The 17,422-nt window shown below is 51.6% G+C and overlaps 2 protein-coding genes across 2 annotated transcripts in view; one reads left to right on the plus strand and one right to left on the minus strand.

Moving 5' to 3' along the window:
* Positions 1-9,218, minus strand: part of ASB2 (ankyrin repeat and SOCS box containing 2) — a 48,048-nt gene extending 38,830 nt beyond the window's left edge. The window contains exon 1 of the mRNA XM_027957345.3: positions 9,093-9,218. The gene's annotated coding sequence lies outside the window, so the exon portion shown is untranslated. The remainder of the gene's footprint in view (positions 1-9,092) is intronic.
* A 115-nt stretch (positions 9,219-9,333) lies between these two features.
* Positions 9,334-17,422, plus strand: part of CCDC197 (coiled-coil domain containing 197) — a 37,905-nt gene continuing 29,816 nt past the window's right edge. Inside the window, exon 1 of the mRNA XM_027957348.2 lies at positions 9,334-9,473. The gene's annotated coding sequence lies outside the window, so the exon portion shown is untranslated. The remainder of the gene's footprint in view (positions 9,474-17,422) is intronic.

Genomic DNA, 17,422 nt, shown 5'->3' on the forward strand with positions numbered 1-17,422 from the left:
TGTTGAATTAACTTACTAAATCTTCTGCATCCTCGAGACTTCCACAAGGACTTGACGTCCCTAGGTACTTGATACCCACACATGGGTGTGATGGATGAAGCAATTACGATTCAGAAAGGGGAAGGGAAAGGTTTGCATGAGGACAGGCAGCTGGAACATAGGGCTTTGGAGCCCAAGCTTCCTACCTCAAATCCAGTGCTCCTTCTGGGAATTTCAGGAACATGGATCAAGGTAAGCAGCACTTATGGGGTTCTGAGCAGGCAGGGGTAATACTGCCATCTTCCTCCAGCCTGGCACCTGCACAGTGGGCATGATGTCAGGCTCTCAGCCCATGCAGGGGAAGTTTCCCAAATGGGAGTTGACCTTGAAGGTTCTTGAAGAAGAGCTTCCCTGTCTTTGGTATGGGACCTGACATCTCTTGATTTTCCCATTGAGATCCTCAGTCTGTGTGCGGCCACAGCACCCTGAACAAGCCCAATCTCATCTGATCTTGGCCTGGTTAGTACTTGGTTGGGAGATCCTCAGCCTTGAGTAAGTCCCCCACCTTTAGAAGCCTCATGTGCAAAAACGGAGACACTGGTAAGGACTGTTGTGAGGAGGTGGTGGCAGCATTAAGAGGGCACAGGCGTAGCGGGCCTAGCACTGGACCTAGCCGTTGGTGTGGCAGCCTGCGATGCCCGGTTGCTTCCCCATCACTGGGCTTCCCCATCACAGGCTAGGGCTGCTGCCAAGGGCACGGGGGTGTCTCCTCGAGGTGAATGGGACTCCTCAGCCTTAGCCTGAGGGGCTGTTAGGGAACAGCCTCTGGGGACACTGGCTGGGTTCAAATCACAGCTTTGCCGGTTATTAGCTATGTGACCCTTAGAAGTTTAGTTTCTCTACCTGTTTAGTTCAGTTCAATTCAGTTCAGTCGCTCAGTCGTGTCCAACTCTTTGTGACCCCATGGATTGCAGCATGGATGGACAGGCCTCCCTGTCCATCACCAACTCCCGGAGTTTATTCAAACTCATATCCATTGAGTTGGTGATGCCATCCAACCATCTCATCCTCTGTCGTCCCCTTCTCCTCCCACCTTCAATCTTTCCCAGCATCAGGGTCTTTTCCAATGAGTCAGTTCAGGTGGCCAAAGTATTGGAGTTTCAGCTTCAGCATCAGTACTTCCAATGAATATTCAGGACTGATTTCCTTTAGAATGGACTGGTTGGATCTCCTTTCAGTCTAAAGGACTCTCAAGAGTCTTCTCCAACACCACAGTTCAAAAGCATCAATTCTTTGGCACTCAGCTTTCTTTATAATCCGACTCTCACATCCATACATGACTACTGGCAAAACCATAGCCTTGACTAGATGGACCTTTGTTGGCAAAGTAATGTCTCTGCTTTTAAATGTGAGGTCTAGGTTGGTCATAACTTTTCTTCCAAGGAGCAAGTGTCTTTTAAATTCATGGCTGCAGTCACCATCTACAGTGATTTTGGAGCCCCCCAAAATAAAGTCAGCCACTGTTTCCCCATCTGTTTGCCATGAAGTGATGGGACCGGATGCCATGATCTTAGTTTTCTGAATGTTGAGTTTTAAGCCAACTTTTTCACTCTCCTCTTTCACTTTCATCAAGAGGCTCTTCAGTTCTTCTTTGCTTTCTGCCATGAGGGTGTTGTCCCTACTTCATGGCAGAGCGACGGTGGGGTGAGGAGGTGAGATCCTGGGTGATGCCCTTCCCCTCTCTTGTCCTCAGCTTCTCCTCATCTTCCTGCTGCTCAGCCTGATTTCTGAGGCTTCGGCTTGGCGGCTGGGCCACCTTCTGGGCCTGAGTCCAGGAAAGAGGCTGGCGGTCTCACAGGACCCTCTGGGAGGCTGATTGAGATAAAAATAGCCCTTTCCCAGGGAAAGTGAGAGTGCAGTGGGCCCTGCCAGTCAAGCTAGGGGCCTGCAGAGGGAGCAGTGTTTTAGCATGGCCCATCCAAAATCAGCTTGGAATAGGGGAGACCAAGGCTTCCAGGGCCCCTCTTTCCCTCCTTTGTGGGTCCCCAAACATTGGCTCCAGGGGAACCCCCACCTCTCCCAGGTGGCATCTGTAAAATGGGGGTAACAGTCGCTGTTAACACAGTGAAGCACTCAGCACAATGCCTGACCCATCCACAGTTGGTGCTCTTCCAAGCTGGGCCTCAGTTTCTACACCTGTAAAATGGGCATAGAAACCTGGGCCCTTGCAAGACTGAAGTGAAGATTAAATAATAGCATTTGAAAAGTGGTCCTTCTTCCTCTGGTTCCTTCCCCTCCCCCCAAATCCAGGCTCCCTGACAGCCAGGGTCTGACTGGGAGCTGGCAGGGGCCTGGGTTCCCACAGATGGGGTGGTGTTTTTGTGGCTGTTTGGGGTGGGAAGAGTGGCTTCTTGATGTCTTAACAGAAATTGGGGCTGGGAGTATGGCTGGGAGTGTCGGGGACAGGAAAGGGCCTGGCAGTCATCTTCCAGGGCACAGAGCTCCACTCTGCTGGGGACCTGAGTCAGAGGTAAGAGCCCAGATAAGCCACTTCCAGCCCTCCGCTCATCTGCCTTCCCTTTGCTTCCTCGTCCACTCACTATCTGTCCCAGATGCCTTCCTGCGGCTTCTCCACCAGGAAGCCTCCCCGATCTGATGGCTAAGGAGCCCTGAGCTGCCTCAAGGGCACTCCTCCTCTCCTAGTACTTTGACTGCCCTCTGTGGGCCTGGCTCCCTGGGGAGTCCAGAGGCATCCACAGAGCAGGGCCGTGTCACATTCGTGCCATAACCCAAGGACCTAACCCAAGGCCAGGTACACAGTAGGTACTTAATAAACGTTAGACAGGCAGGTGAATGAATGATTGGGTCAAACCTTGGAAGCACAGCTATGAGAAGACCCTGCTTTTGGTAGAGAGTATGACCGCAGATGTCTGACTGCCCGGGTTCAAAGCCGACTCTGCCACCAGCTGGCCGTGTCATGGGAAGCAGGCTGTTCCCACCCCCTCTGCCTCACTTTGCCCTTCTGTAATATGGAGACATAGTAGCCTCTGGTCTACAGAGGTACAGTCAGATGAAACAAGGTGACGTGTATAAACATGGGGCAGGCCGCTTAGCACGTGGCCAGTGGCCCAGGAGAACCTGCTAACACTAGTCCACGCTCCTGAGATGCTCTGATTCTCTGCTCTGACTCATTCCTGCCAGGATGCTGTCACCCAGAACTCCTTCCCGGCTGGCAGTTTTCGTGTGAGCCGCTTTCCCCTCAGCTGTGATCAGGAGGGGCGTTAGTCCAGGCAGCCCCGCGGGACCCTGTTGGGCGGGCCCGGGGGTGAGTAACGAGCTCAGAGCTTGGGAAGGAGGGAGATCGCCACGCCCTCCCCAAGCCCAGCCTGGGTGCAGGATGGATTCTGCCCACCACTTCCAAATCCCTCGCTCCTCAGGGCCCCTCCCGCTGCCTCCTCCCTTCCTGCATACACAACCTGCTGTCCTGGGAACTTTGGAAGGACCCACAGCCCGTCCCACTGCTTCTAATCCTGGGTTTGAATTCGTGTGTGAGGTGACCGCCTATAAACAATAGAGGGTGTCTAGTGAGCACTTATTTCCTGGAATAGGCCTGGCACGTAGTAAGGGCTGGATGAGTGTTTCAGGCAGGGTCGACTTATGTATTTTAGGTATGAGTGTGGACTGTCTGAGTCAGCTCTTATGCCAAGCGCTGTGTTTCAGACAGTGCAGCAAGCACTGGGAGAACCACAGCCCTAATGCTTCCCCTTGCAGTTAATTTACACTCTCCTGAACACTGTCTGCTTGAGCCACGTGGTAGATCTATGAGGAGGGTGTTGTTTTTCCCATTCTACAGATGAGGAAACTGAGGCAACAGCAGGGCAAAATTGACAAAGCAGAGACTAGAGGCTACATCTTCTGACTTCACACCTAGTCCTCATCCCATGTAACCAACAGATTTTAGTCATTTTGTAAGCTTTGAATAAAAGGCCAGGTTAAACTGAAGACTATATATATAAAAACACACGCACATAGACGTATACATTCAAAGGGCGCTTTCTTGGCTCAGATGATAGAGTATGGCTGCAATGCAGAAGACCTGAGTTCAATTCCTGGGTCAGAAAGATCCCCTGGAGGAGGAAATGGCAACCCAGTCCAGTATTCTTGCCTGGAGAATCCCATGGACAGAGGAGCCTGGCGGGCTACAGTCCATGAGGTCGCAAAGAGTCAGACACCACTGAGCAACGAACACTTTCACTTTCATATACTAATATATTATAAATGTATATACATCCATGTTATATAAGCATATAATTGTCTACTGATGTATTCCAGGGCCTCCCAAACATGCCATGGCAGTCTGAGGGAGTCCTAACCTCTGACTGCTTGGTGAGCCTGGGGCCATATGAGGAAGTGAGGGATTGGCCTGGACTGTTTCTTGGCCCCCAGGATTCTCAACCCCATTCCTTGTGAAGCCCAGTAAGTTTATGAAGCTTAATCTTTCTGATCTGCTGTTGCCCCAGATCTGGGGGGGTCCTGGGAAATCTGAGGAAACACTTCTAGCTGGAGACTCCTGTTTGTAAAACATTAAAGCATCTCTCGCTTTCCTGGGTCCTAAGGCTTTAAAAGCTAAACCATAGAGAAGGCTGGGGCTCATACTACTATGTATAAAACAGATGAACGAGGACCTTCTGTATAGCACAGGGAACTGTATTTAATATCTTGTAACGACCTAGAAATGAAAGACTCTGAAACAGAATACATACATCAGATTAACCAAAGAGTTCGTTTAGATTTTTCTGTAAGATGTTATGGAAAAACTCTACTGAACTTTCTGGTCAACCCAATATACGTGTATAACTGAATCACTTTGTTGTATACCTGAAACATCATAAATCAACTACACTCTAACTAAAAAAAAAAACAAAAAAACAAAAAAAGCCAGTGCTGTGGGTCCCTGCACCATTTCCTGGACAATTTCACATACTGCACCTTTTGACTTCTCAAGACCCCTGCAGTGGGGGAGGATTCTTCCCATTGCCCAGATGGGGAGACTGAGACCCAGATAGTAAGTGGTAGAGAGCCCCCCTAGTCCTGTTTTCATCAGACTCTCTGACACTGAACGCTTAGGGCAATGGGCAGGGATTAGTCTGGAAGTCTCTGCTAAGGGCTGACCTGGCCTTGCAGGAAGGAGAAGTGGAATTGGGACCATCTTGCTTGGCCCCCAGAGGGGCCCGGGTTAGAGCCCCAGGGTGGGCCTTTGCAACCGGCAGTGCTGACAAGCCTCTGGCTGCTGAGGTCTGGGGCCTCACAGCTGTTAGGATTTGAGCCTTTGTTCAGACTCTAAAGCTCTAAAGCCTCCCCACCCCCAGCTCTTCTAATCTCAGAAACTTTGATGCTGGTGACAGACACACTGCCGGCTTCCCTCGGGAGCTAGGACTCTAGATTTCTGAGGCTGCGCGAGTGTTGTTGGAGGTTACTGAGCTGACCTGTTACTGAGTAACCCTGTTGAAGGTTACCTGACCACTGCTGATCCATAGCCCAGGAGGGAAACTGAGGCCCAGAGACAGGGTGCAACGGGCCCAAGTCACTGAGGGAGGAGGTGACGAACAGGGATTTGAACCTGCCCAAAGCTACATCTGCTCCCACACCACCACACCCCCAGGCCCTCTGTGCCCAGCGTACGCAGAAGAGTCCAAGACTGTCCTAAACGAGCTGAGCACCACTTGCCAACCTGAATCAGGATGAATCACTCACCAGGGGTTAGGACCCTGATGACGTTTTAGAAGATTATGTATTGATTGTTGCAAACTGCGGGCAGAGACTACCCCCAAAACAGGGGGAGAGAAATAGTGAGACGGGGAGACAGGGAAGAAGAAAAAACAAGGGGGGAAAACCTCTTTCCTCTTTTTTGTTGGAAAATATTCCATTTTCCAAGGAGAAGCATGTATTCTGCACAGGCCCAAAGGCCCGCAGTCTAAGGCAGGGCCATGAGCACCAGCTAAGGAAAGCATCAGTGAATGCCAAGTTTCCATTTCATATCTTTGGGTCCCATGCTATTGAGTCCCCAGGCCTCGTGGGTCACCTTCTGCTCAGCCTCCCAAGCGGAGGATGTGTCTCTTACCTCCCAGCCCTGAAGGGGCTGCTCCTGGCACAGCTAGCCCCCTCCCATGCCCCTCCTGGCCCACCTCCTCACTTTTTCCCACAGCAGCAGCTTGGCACATACAGGTCTGGCACGTACGGAGTACTCGAGACCCCCGCCCCGGTTTCTGCCCAGGGCTCAGCGAATGCTAGGCTTTGCCTTGTGCCAGAAGCCTGGGCTGGGGATGAGAAGGGGCCGGGCTCCCCCGTGTAGGTCTGAGCCTCTGATCACTGTTGCCCCAGCCCTCACAGGCCAAGTATGGCCTTGCATGCTAAGTTGCTTCAGTCTTGTCCTACTCTTCGCGACCCTATGGAGTATAGCCCACCAGGCTCCTCTGTCCACGGAATTCTCCAGGCAGCGGGTTGCCAAGCCCTCTTTCAGGGGATCTTCCCCACCCAGGGATCGAACCCGCGTCTCATGTCTCCTGCATTGGTGGGCAGGTTCTTTACCACTAGCGCCATCCAGGAAGCCCAAGTATGGCCTTGCCCAGCCCTATTCTGGGCACCCGGAGAACATGGACTCTTTCTCATCTTGACCCATGGGTAGTAGAATGTTCTGGAAGCTCTAACTCCAGGCTCCAGAAGAGAAAGTCTCAGGTGGTGCAGGGGTGCTCTCCCAGAGCTCTCTCTCTCCTCACCCAGCCTAACCACATACAGGGCTGGCTGGAAATCTTTTATTCTAGATCACTCCAAAATCAGCTAGGATCCTTCTCCTTTTTGTTTCTGTTTGTTTGCTTGCTCTTGTTCTCCTGCCTTTGCTTAAATCTTTTTCTTCTCCTCCCTCTACTTTTCCTGTCTTTTCTACCCTTCTCTTCTGTCTCCTTTTCTTTAAACAATGCAGGCAGGTTAGGAATCACCTGACTTCCGTATGGAAAATCCCATGAACAGAGGAACCTGGGGGGCTATAGCGTCCATAGGGTCATGAAGAGTCAGACATGACTGAGCGACTGAGCATGAGTTCAGTGCTACCATCACCTCCCCACAACGTTTTCCTCGGCCACAAAGCTCTTAACAATTCATTTATACTCCCAAGCATTAATTGGTTCAAAAGAAGGTGCTGAGGATGAGAAGTAAAGATATAAACAAGTCCTGTGACAGCTGCCCCCACCAGGAAGCCTGACCCTCTTCTGCTCAGCAGTGGAAGGACAGTGGGCGGGTCCAGGGATATTTTTGTGCCTCCTTTGGGAAGACTGTTTTGGATTCAGCTTGTTCACATTGTACAGCACCTTATGATGGTTCATTGGTGCCAGGACGGGTCTGTTTACTGCAGTGCTGGTTCCCTGGGGGACCTCAGAGACCATGGCTTAGGCTGTGGGCACTGGAGGCCCATCCGCTAAGAGGCCAGCATTTGAGTCCCATCTCCAACACCTCCTAGCTCTCTGGCTTTAGATGAGACCCTTAACCTCTCGGGACCTCAGTTTCCACCTTTGGGAAATGGGAGTGACCATCATTTCTAATTCGTGCTGCCCAGAAGAGTCAGTGAGAGGAACTAGCACAAGCGCTGGGCCAGCACCTGGCTCACGGTGAATGCTCAGTGAAGGCTCAGGTACGAGTGCTCTTATTCATTGTCAGGTCACCAGGGGTGGATCACACATGGTCCCCACCCCAAGGAGGAGGAAGAAGGTGATGCCCTCCCCTCCTACCAGGCCCTCGTGGGCTGGACTGTTTGTGCAAGAATGGATGATGCAACCTGGAAGGCTGCCAGGTGGTGGCAGCCGCCAGTCCTGGAGGGGGCTGTGCTGTAAACAGGCCTGCCATCAGCTCTCGGGACCTGTCCAACTGTTGCAGAAGTGACTGGAGTCTGCCCCTGGCTGCCCCACTGTGCTCTGCCCTGGGCCTCAGACCGCAGAGGTCAGGGGCTGTGGCTGGTGCGCTGGCCCCGCTGGCTCTGCCTGGGTGCTTGTGAACTCCCTCAACGGCTGCCTCGTGCATAAACTTTCCCGTTGTCGAGGCAAGCTCTTCTATCCTGTGCTGGGGGCTCAACTTCTGACCTGACTCAGGCCTTAATGACTTACCTAAGGGTCTCTGCCTCCCTGCCTCCTCGTTCCCCTGGCTTTGCAGGGAGCTGCCTGAAGTCAGATCCTCCCCACTGCTCCTCTGCTCAAAAATGATCAGAATGTGTTCCATCCTCTTGCCTGGCCTGGTGGCAGCAGTATCTCCTACGCCTGCCCCCATTCCTGACTTCCCCTTCTAGCATCACCACTACTTCTCACCTCCTGACCCTTGGCTATAACCACACGGCTCTCCCTACTATCTCCGCAGACCCACCCCAGCTTGTCTGCCTTTGCCCGAGCAGATCCTCCAGCTGGAGGTCCCTGTCCCACCCACCCTCCGTGCATCTGAGACATCCATCCATCTTTTCAAGGGCCAGCACTTCCTTGAATGCGTCCTCGTGTTTACACACACACCCTTTTTCATTCTTTACGTGGTATCTTAGTTTTGTTTGCAGATTCTATTTCCTTTCCTAAATGCCAAGTTATTGCAAATACAGCTCGTGGCATCCAAGGTTGCTATCACCACCACCACTCCCCCACACACATACACACAATCCTGCCCATACATAGATGTTCCATAGACACTCCATAAATGGCACATGCAATTAATGCCCCCGTGCATGAAAATATCTCCTCCTTCAACCTAAAAGCATTTCTGAAAGTCATTTGTCTGATACAGACATTGCCCAAGGCCTATAGAACCAACAATAGCATCATTGATAACTCCTTTTGCATTGCCATTTTTAGAAGTACACAGTAGAATGATACTCTGAGCAAGAATCCTCTGGAAGATTGGACAAGTACATGCAAACGGCTGATTCTCTGTGCCCCCAATCCAAAATAAAAGTCACCAGCCTGCTTTAATAACTCAAGAGAATAGGAGAAAGAGGGAGACACACAAACATACTTTGACACCACAGCGGTTAAGTCCCAGCCCGACAAGCAGTCTTTCTGCATAAGAAAGTTGAAAGCATGCATTACCTGTTAGGCTCTGAAACAAGGGTAAAATTCAAGGGTAAGAAAAAGGATTTTTCCTGAGAGTGTCTTAATTCAGAACGTGCTCCCTGAGTTTGCCTTCAGCCCTGGCCCTGGGCTTCTGACTGCTCTGCCAGGCAGTTCTGAAACGCTCTCCTTTGAAGCAGGGAGTTTATTTCGGGCCCATCGCATGACCAATGATGGCAAGCCAAACTATAAGATGTTATGAATCTCAGATTTCCTGTTTAAAGATTGCACCGAGGAAGCCACGATCCTGGTCTCCTCCAGGCCGCGTCAATTACGGACTTGACTTCGGAGAGCATCTCGGAGCTTTGGCTCTCCCGTGACGTCATCACTTCTGATCCTTGACACGGAGGCCATATATGGGTATGTTTCTGGAACTCCCCAGGAGGGAGCGAGAGAGGAGAGAGATGCAGAGAGTAAGACACAGAGCTGGGAGAGAAAGCTGGAAGCAAGAGCAAGGAGGGAATTGTGGGAGAGAGGAGAAGGGAAGAGAAGAGAGAGAAAAGCAGAAAAGCGGGAAGAAAGGATGGAGAGAAGAGAGGAGGAAGGAGGGGAGTCGGGGAGGCTGGGAAGGAAGAGGGGACGGAGGGAGACTGAGAGCAGGCTGGAAGGCAGGGAGGAAGAAGGGCTGAGCAAGAGGGAAGCGAGGATGCGCGGTTCACTGCTGGGGCCTTTGTGAGTAGCAGGTGGCAGAGCCTGATATTTGGGGGTCCCAGGGTGGGAATCCAGCTGCTGGAGTCTGTGGGGTGGGCAGGGGAACAGATGAACAAATAAGCCTGTGGGCAAGCCCCGGGCAGCGGCAGTGGAGCCCTTCCTTCAGGCCCAGGGAAGAAATTCTCTGCTTCTGGACTCGATGGAGTAGCCCAAAATGTTAGCCTCGGGTGGCAAAGACTGCACACATACGGGCACACGCCCTGAGCATGCACGATGCCAGGCACCCACATGCCCATGTCTGCGCTCAGATCTCAGGTTACGGAGTCGGGGAAGCTGGAAATGTCACTTGGTCCACTCCTCTAAATGGAAAATAATTTCCATTTCAGAGATCACTTCCCCTTGCAGGATATTGGACTTGCGACCCCACAGAGTGGCTCACTTTGCATATTCCGTCTGGAAATTAGTCTTAGTGAGTTCAGGGAGCCCTGTAGTCGGGTCAGTGTTCTAGAGGCTGACCTGGGGCTGAGGACAGGAGGGGATGATGAGTCCCAGGCTGTCTCCCAGCTACTAGCCTCACCCTCACTTGGGACAGTCCCTCCAGGCCACTGTGGCTGATGACCCCGAAAGGTCAGTTCACACATAGCACCCCTAGGCCATGTGCCATGATAGGGATGCAAGGGGAGAGGGGGCTGTCCAGGGCTTTTTACTGTTTGGGGATTTTTCTTGGCAGGAAGAAGTTCTAGCAGGTTCCATGGAGTGTGTCCTTGGAGTCCTACTTCTTCCTTGGGATCCCTGCCAGATTAAGGGCACAGATACCACTGCTTTCTATGTCACAGATCCCAGATCTGGCCTGCCTGGGAGGACTGGGCTGTGGGCAGGGACAGGGCCCCTTCTCAGGTGGCCCTCTGTCTTGCCCCTCCCTCCTAGTCCAGACAAACCTCATAGAGAAGAAAGCTGGAGAAACTCGGTCTCCAAATCCTGTTGCCTGTGCTTGCACTCAGCTTTTGAAAATTAAGAGCCCGAATTGTGGGTCAAGCATCACAGGGAACAGAAAGTGCATTGAGTGTGGCCAGCAATGGGAGGGGGCTGGCCAGACACACTTTGACTCATGTATGACAATGTCTTCTGGCTGCACCCGGACAACTCTTGCAGCAAATGCTATAATTACCCCCATTTCACAGATGAGAAAACCGAGGCTTGGAGAGACTGGGGATTTAGAATCTATAAGTGATGGTTTAGCAATCTGAACCATGTCTGCCCGATGCAAAAACTGATGCTTTTAGCTGTAGCTCTATCTCCCCAAAGTGAAAGTGTTAGTCGATCAGTCATGTCCAGCTGTTTGTGACCCCATGGACTATAGCCTGCCAGGCTCCTCTGTCCATGGGATTCTCCATGCAAAAATACTGGAGTGGTAGCCATTCCCTTCTCCCAGGCATATTCTCAACCCAGGGATTGAACCCGGGTCTCCCGCATTGTTGTAGGCAGATTCTTTAGCATCTGAGCCACCAGGGAAGCCCCTATCCCCCAGGTAATGAGGAAATCAAATGTTGGAGAACAAGGAGCGCCACAAAGCTTTGACTATAAATCGGTGAACATTTGCTATTCCCCTGGTCCTTCACTCATCCCACGTGGGAGGCCTGATGCTATGGATAAAGGTCCACAGAGTCTGAGACCCAGGTTGGCCTGTCTGTTCACATTACAGGTCAGTCATCTCCAAAATGAAGTTGGGCTAACTTGTTGATTCCCAAGCTAAAGTGCACATTAGAATCCTATTAAACTTAGCCATACCTGCCTCTACCCCAGAGATTCTAATTTAATTCATCCGAGGCAAGGCCTGAATAGCACTGATTTTTTAAAACATTTCACTAAAGTGCAATATGCCCGCAGAAAAGCAGACTTATCACAAGTATATATCCCATCAATTCACAGGCGCCCCAACACCTACATCAAAGAGAGACTACTACCTGCCCTTTCAACGCAACCATCTGCCACCTCCTGCCAAGGGTGACCACTCTTCCTGATGGCTAGTGACTCACATTGTTTTGAACTTCCTACGAGTCACACCAGTGTCTTCCCCCACTGAACAGTGTAGTCTGAGGTCCATCCATATTGTTTCATGTAGTTCCAGATTGTTCCTTCCCATTGCCATGTGGTTTTCCATGCTCTGAATGTATCTCAGTTGGTCCTTTGGGTGGTACCTAGTTTGGAACTATAATGGATATTGTAGCTGTGAACATTCTAGAACATGTCTGTTGGTGAATATCTATGCCTATTTCTGCTGGGCCAACACCTAAGACAGGAATCACTAGGTCATAAAATCAGTATATGTTCAGCTGCAGGAACACAGTTTTCCAAAGGTGGTGTACCAGCTTGCCCTCCCATGGTCTGTGTGCATGAGTTCCAGGTGCTCCATATCCTCACCAACAGTTGGCATTTTCCACCTTTTCTCACATTATCCATTCTGATGGGCAACACTGTTAACTCACTGAGGTTTTCATTTACGTGCCTCAGATTACAAATTACACAAACCTCTGAAAAGTCTTGGCTCCAGGGATATTCAGAGCCTTTGTGCAAGGCCCTGTAGATGGTCCTGTGGAATAGTCCTCCAGGGAAGGTTTATATGAAAACAGAAAGGAGTCAATAGGGGTACAGATGCAGAAGCAGAAACCAAACAACTGGTCAACCTGCAGGGCAATGGAAAGAAGGCCTGGCAGCCAAGAGAAAACCCCAGGGCTCACAGATGGCACCAGGAGGGTCCTCTCCTGATCCCACACAGAGCCTCCCCTCCCTCCCTCTCTAGCTCCTTACCTTGCTTCATTTATCTCCATAGCACTTCTCACCCTCCCCCAGAGTTATGATGTATTTATTTGTCACTCATTATTTACTGCCTGCCTGTCCCATCTGGAATAATGTTTCTGTTCACTGCTGTGCATCAGGGCCTACAATGATGCCTGGTGCATCGTTGGTGCTCATTAAATGACTGTTGCTATATGGGCTCACATGAAAGCCACACAGCTCCTGGGTCTAAACTAGGAAAGGCTGTGTCACAATTTGGCAGCTTCATCCTGGCTCATGGCTGCATAGACACTCACACTCACACACACACATGCACACACATCCCAGACATTTCAGGCTTCCCTCCGTGTTTATTTTAATCTGAATTCGATGAGTAAAGTTGGGGGGAGGGAGGCAGTTCATAGAGCCCCAAGCCTAGTAAAGACCAGAGAGGGAGCCAGTCCAGCATGTTCTCCATATGACGGTGACACCGCTTTCAGGCAGGAGAGAGAGAGAGAAGAGGGGGAGGGTGCTGTGGACTGGGATATGGGACTCAGCGCTGAGTCTTGGAACAGTTTGGACCCAGCGACAGCACATCACCAGCTAAAATAAGCACCCCTGAGGTCTTGGTGCGCTGGCCCCTAGCCCTGGCTGCCTCTTGATATCAGTTTATTTTGGTTTCAAGGGATGAAGAGGGACAAGAAAGAGTCAAATCCACACCCTGGGCAGAGTGCTGGGGTGGAGAGGACGAAAGGCAGGCAGCAGGGGTGGGGAGGGCAGATGAAAGCCCCAGGTCCTGGGAGGCGGGAAACTGCGTCTACAGAAAGGAAGGAGGGGGTGAGGAGAAGGCAGAGAGAAGTCCCCCACCTCCTGCTTTCCTTATGATGAGCACAGTGCCCTCTGGGCTGTGGCTAACCAACAGGTCCTTTCCTCCAGAGCAATCGGGGCCCTCCTCAATCTCCCAGCTCAGGGGGCCAAGGCAGGCTCCTGGAGAGAAGACCGTTTGCTTATTTATAGAGAGCAGAGCAGCTCAGATAGTGAAGAATCTGCCTGCAATCCAGGAGACCCAGGTTCGATCCCTGAGTTGGGAAGATCCCCTGGAGAAGGGGATGGTGACCCACTCCAGTATTCTTGCCTGGAGAATCCCATGGAGACAGGAGCCTGACAGTCCATGGGTCGCAAAGAGTCAGACACAACTGAGCACTAACAGTTTCACTTTTTTTTTTCAGAGAGCAGAGTAAGGGCATGACCTCACCCCTCAGATGGGAGAGTAGGGCAGGTCAGCCTCACACCCCTTCACACCCTAGATATGGAGGTGACACCCCCAAGAATGAGGGGTCATGGCCCCGCAGGACCCCTGGGGACTGGAGAAGGGCTGTCCGATCCCACCCTCCTCCCCTAACAGTCCGTGGGCATGTGAGGGAGGAACAACAGGATCTTGTAAGGGTTTCCATCACAGTGAGCAGATGCAAGACACAGACTCCACTGTGGAACACTGGGCTCTTTTCAGCTGCCCGGGGCTTCCTGGAGCCATGACCGTCCACGACTGACTCTCAGACAAGAGTGGCCAGGACAGGCCAGCAAGACAGCCAGCTTCACAGCTCCCTGCTGTAAACCTCACTCACCATTGTACAAATGGCCAGTCCCCTTTGGCGGGCTGCACTGAGTTACCCTGCCTACACAGAGGAAGGGCGTCTACCTCAACTCTCAGGCTTTAGCCTTCGGATACAGAACCATCTGCAGGAGAAGCCCTGCAGCCTCAGGCCCATCCACCTGTGAGCTCTTTCTCCAGGGAGCGTCTGGCTCTGGAGGATGTCCTAACAGAGGGTGGTCCTGGGCCTGGTGGGGACATGCTCTGTCAGCCCCGTGCAGACAGTGTCTTCCTTGCGGAGACTGAAAGGGCTCCACTGGCGCAACCCATTATCATCGTCCTGTCCTGTTCCCAGCATGGGCACTACGGCTGGTTAACCCCTGCCTGCTGTGGGACCTGCCCGCAGCCCGGCACCTCGTCGAATCTCACTTTCATCTTCTGAGGCTAGGAGAGCACTGACTCTCCTCTCCCATGGCTATTAGGGGATTAGATGAGATCCCAGGACTCAAACATCCCACCTCAGGCCCCACACACAGGAGACGCTCATCCATGGGACTTCTTCCACCCCACCTGCCCCCTGCAGAGGGTCAGTGTGTGCAGAGCGGGACGGCATCTCCCACAGGCCAGACAGGCTCAGGTGACCAGCGAGTGGGCCTTGGACTGATCCATCCTGGAAGCTGCTGGCCCCTGCGCTGGCCAGGCCCCTTGGCCCCTTCCAGGGTCTGATTTCATCATGCCTGAATCACCCTTGGGAGCTCGAGTGAGCTTTGTTAGCTGCCGAGAACAGGTTTTCCATGAACATAAACATGCTTCGAGTGGAGCTGGGAGCTCTCTATTGCCCTTTGGTGAGAGGGAAGGCAACCCATCTCCCAACCAGGGTGAGCCAGCAGCCGGCCGGCCCTCCTGCCCAGGGATGAGCCAGGCTGCGTCAGACGATGCGTTTCCTGCTGGGTCCAGCCTCTCCTGGCCAGCCCAGCACCGTGCAGACAGAGCTGAGGCCAGGCCCTGGGCTGTTCCCTCCACCACTGCAATGGAGCAGGGAGGGCAGGTACCTCTTGTATTTGGTCCCTGGTCAGCCACTCTGGAGGTGGAGCTTGCAGGGAACAAAGTCTCCACTCCAGAAACACAGCTATCACAGCCTGGCATCTCTGCTGGGCAGCTGGCTGTAGGGCTGCTGACCGCTTCACCTTTGCCTTATTCCTCAGGGAATGCAAAGTGGCCAGAGATGTGACATTGCAGAGATGTCATCAGGGCGGCTCTGGGCTTGCTGTGATGAGGGGGGACCTGGGTTCTGGGGGAGTCAGGGCTGATGAGGAGGCAGGCAGTGGATCGGGTGTCCTGTCATCCCAGGCTTGGGGAGGGATGCAGACACCCCCACTGAGCAGCCCCTCCAGGGGTCCAGCCACCTGCATGGCCATCCAAGAGGGAGGCATATAATCCTGATGGAGGAACTGAGACCCTCCAGGGATTCACCTGCTCCTGGTGACGGTGACACCTCCACCCACACCACCTCTGTCCCGCAGAGAACTGACAGATCAGAAGAAGAAGAAATGTCCAAAGCAGAAGGTCCTCGAGGTTCATCTGCACCAGAATCCTTTTTCTGAGAGAAGGGAATATGAGGCTAGAGAGGGCGAGGCTTTGCAGAAACCACAGCTTCCAGAAATTCATTCTGCTTCTCCGCAGCTCCCTCTCAAGCTTATGGTGTGGCCATAGAGGTTGATAATCACATCATGCCCTGGACACAAAAACCCAAGTTGCTGGGCAAGTGGGCAGGAACCCCACTGCGTCAGAGGGAGATGACAAAAGGCAGGCTGGACGTCCCCTGAGCACATTTCCAATGCCTGCTACATCCTGGAGGCTCCCAGAAGTGCTTCCGGGTGGGGAGGTTGTGGTTTGCAACAGACCACAAGCTCCAGTGAAGAGCTGCAGGCTTAAGCACAGGCGACTTGGGTGTCAATGTCATTGTGCTTCCTCGTTCCCGCTCCAGGAGGTCAGGCAGGGACCACTCAGCACAGAATCGCTTGTAAGGTGACTGCCCCAGGTCTCCCTTGCAGAGCCAAGTGGCTAAGAACCAAGACTCCGGAGTCATCTGCCAGCTCCACAACTTTCTAGCTGTGTGATCTTGGATAACTTACTTAATCTCTCTGAGCCTTGGCATTCTGATCTATAAAGTGGGAGAAAAAAATGATAGTACCTATGCCTCATAGGAAAGCTGCAAAGATTAAATTTTATATATAGTGGGCACCCCCACCTTACCCTCGGTTCCACCTTTCATGGTTTCAGTTACCCTCGGTCAACCGCAGTCTGAAAATATTAAATGGAAAATTCCAGAAATAGACAATTCATAAGTTTTAAATTTCAAACTGTTCTGAGTATCAAGATGAACTCTCACACAAAATCTGCTCTGTCTGCGTGGGACCTGAATCATCCCTTTGTCCATCGCATCCGGACGTCGGTCACTTAGTGTCCATCTCAGTTATCAGATTGACTGTCGAGGTATCACAGTGCTTGTGTTCACTAAGTAACCATTTTACTTAATAATGAGCCCAAAATGCAGATGCATTGATGCTGGCAATTTGGATCTGCCAAAGAGAAGTTGTGAAGCCCTTCTTTTAAGTGAAAAGGTGAAAACACACAAATTAATAAGGAGAAAAAAAAATTGTATACTGAGGTTGCTAAGATTTAGGGTGAGAATAAATCTTCTGTGAAATTGTGAAGAAGGATAAAGGAATTGCTGCTAGTTTTGCTGTCGAACTTCAAATTGCAAAAGTTACATCCACAGCGTGTGACGAGTACTTAGTTAAGTTGAAAAGGGCGTTAGATTTGTACAATAGTTATTCTGAGAGAGAGAGAGGGACTTCACTCACATATCTTTTATCACAAGTGGCTCAGCTGGTAAAGAATCTGCCTGCAATGCAGGAGACCCCGGTTTGATTTCTGGGTCGGGAAGGTTCCCTGGAGAAGGGATAGGCTACCCACTCCAATATTCTGGTCTGGAGAATTCCATGAACTGTATAGTCCGTGGGGTCGCAAAGAGTCAGAAAAAACTGAACGACTTTGACTTCACTTTATTGCTATGATTGTTTGGTTTTATTATTGCTTATTGTTGCTAATCTCTTACTGTTCCTAATTTATAAATTTAAACTTCATCTTAGGAATGTATGCGCGCTTCCCAGGTGGCTGTAGTCGTTAGCAACCCACCTGCCAATGCAGGAGACATGAGACACGGATTCGATCCCTGGGTCAGGAAGATACCCTGGAGGAGGGTGTGGCAACCCTCCAGGATTCTTGC

Source organism: Ovis aries, chromosome 18, assembly GCF_016772045.2.
Source record: "Ovis aries strain OAR_USU_Benz2616 breed Rambouillet chromosome 18, ARS-UI_Ramb_v3.0, whole genome shotgun sequence".
NCBI classification, from domain to species: Eukaryota; Metazoa; Chordata; class Mammalia; order Artiodactyla; family Bovidae; genus Ovis; species Ovis aries.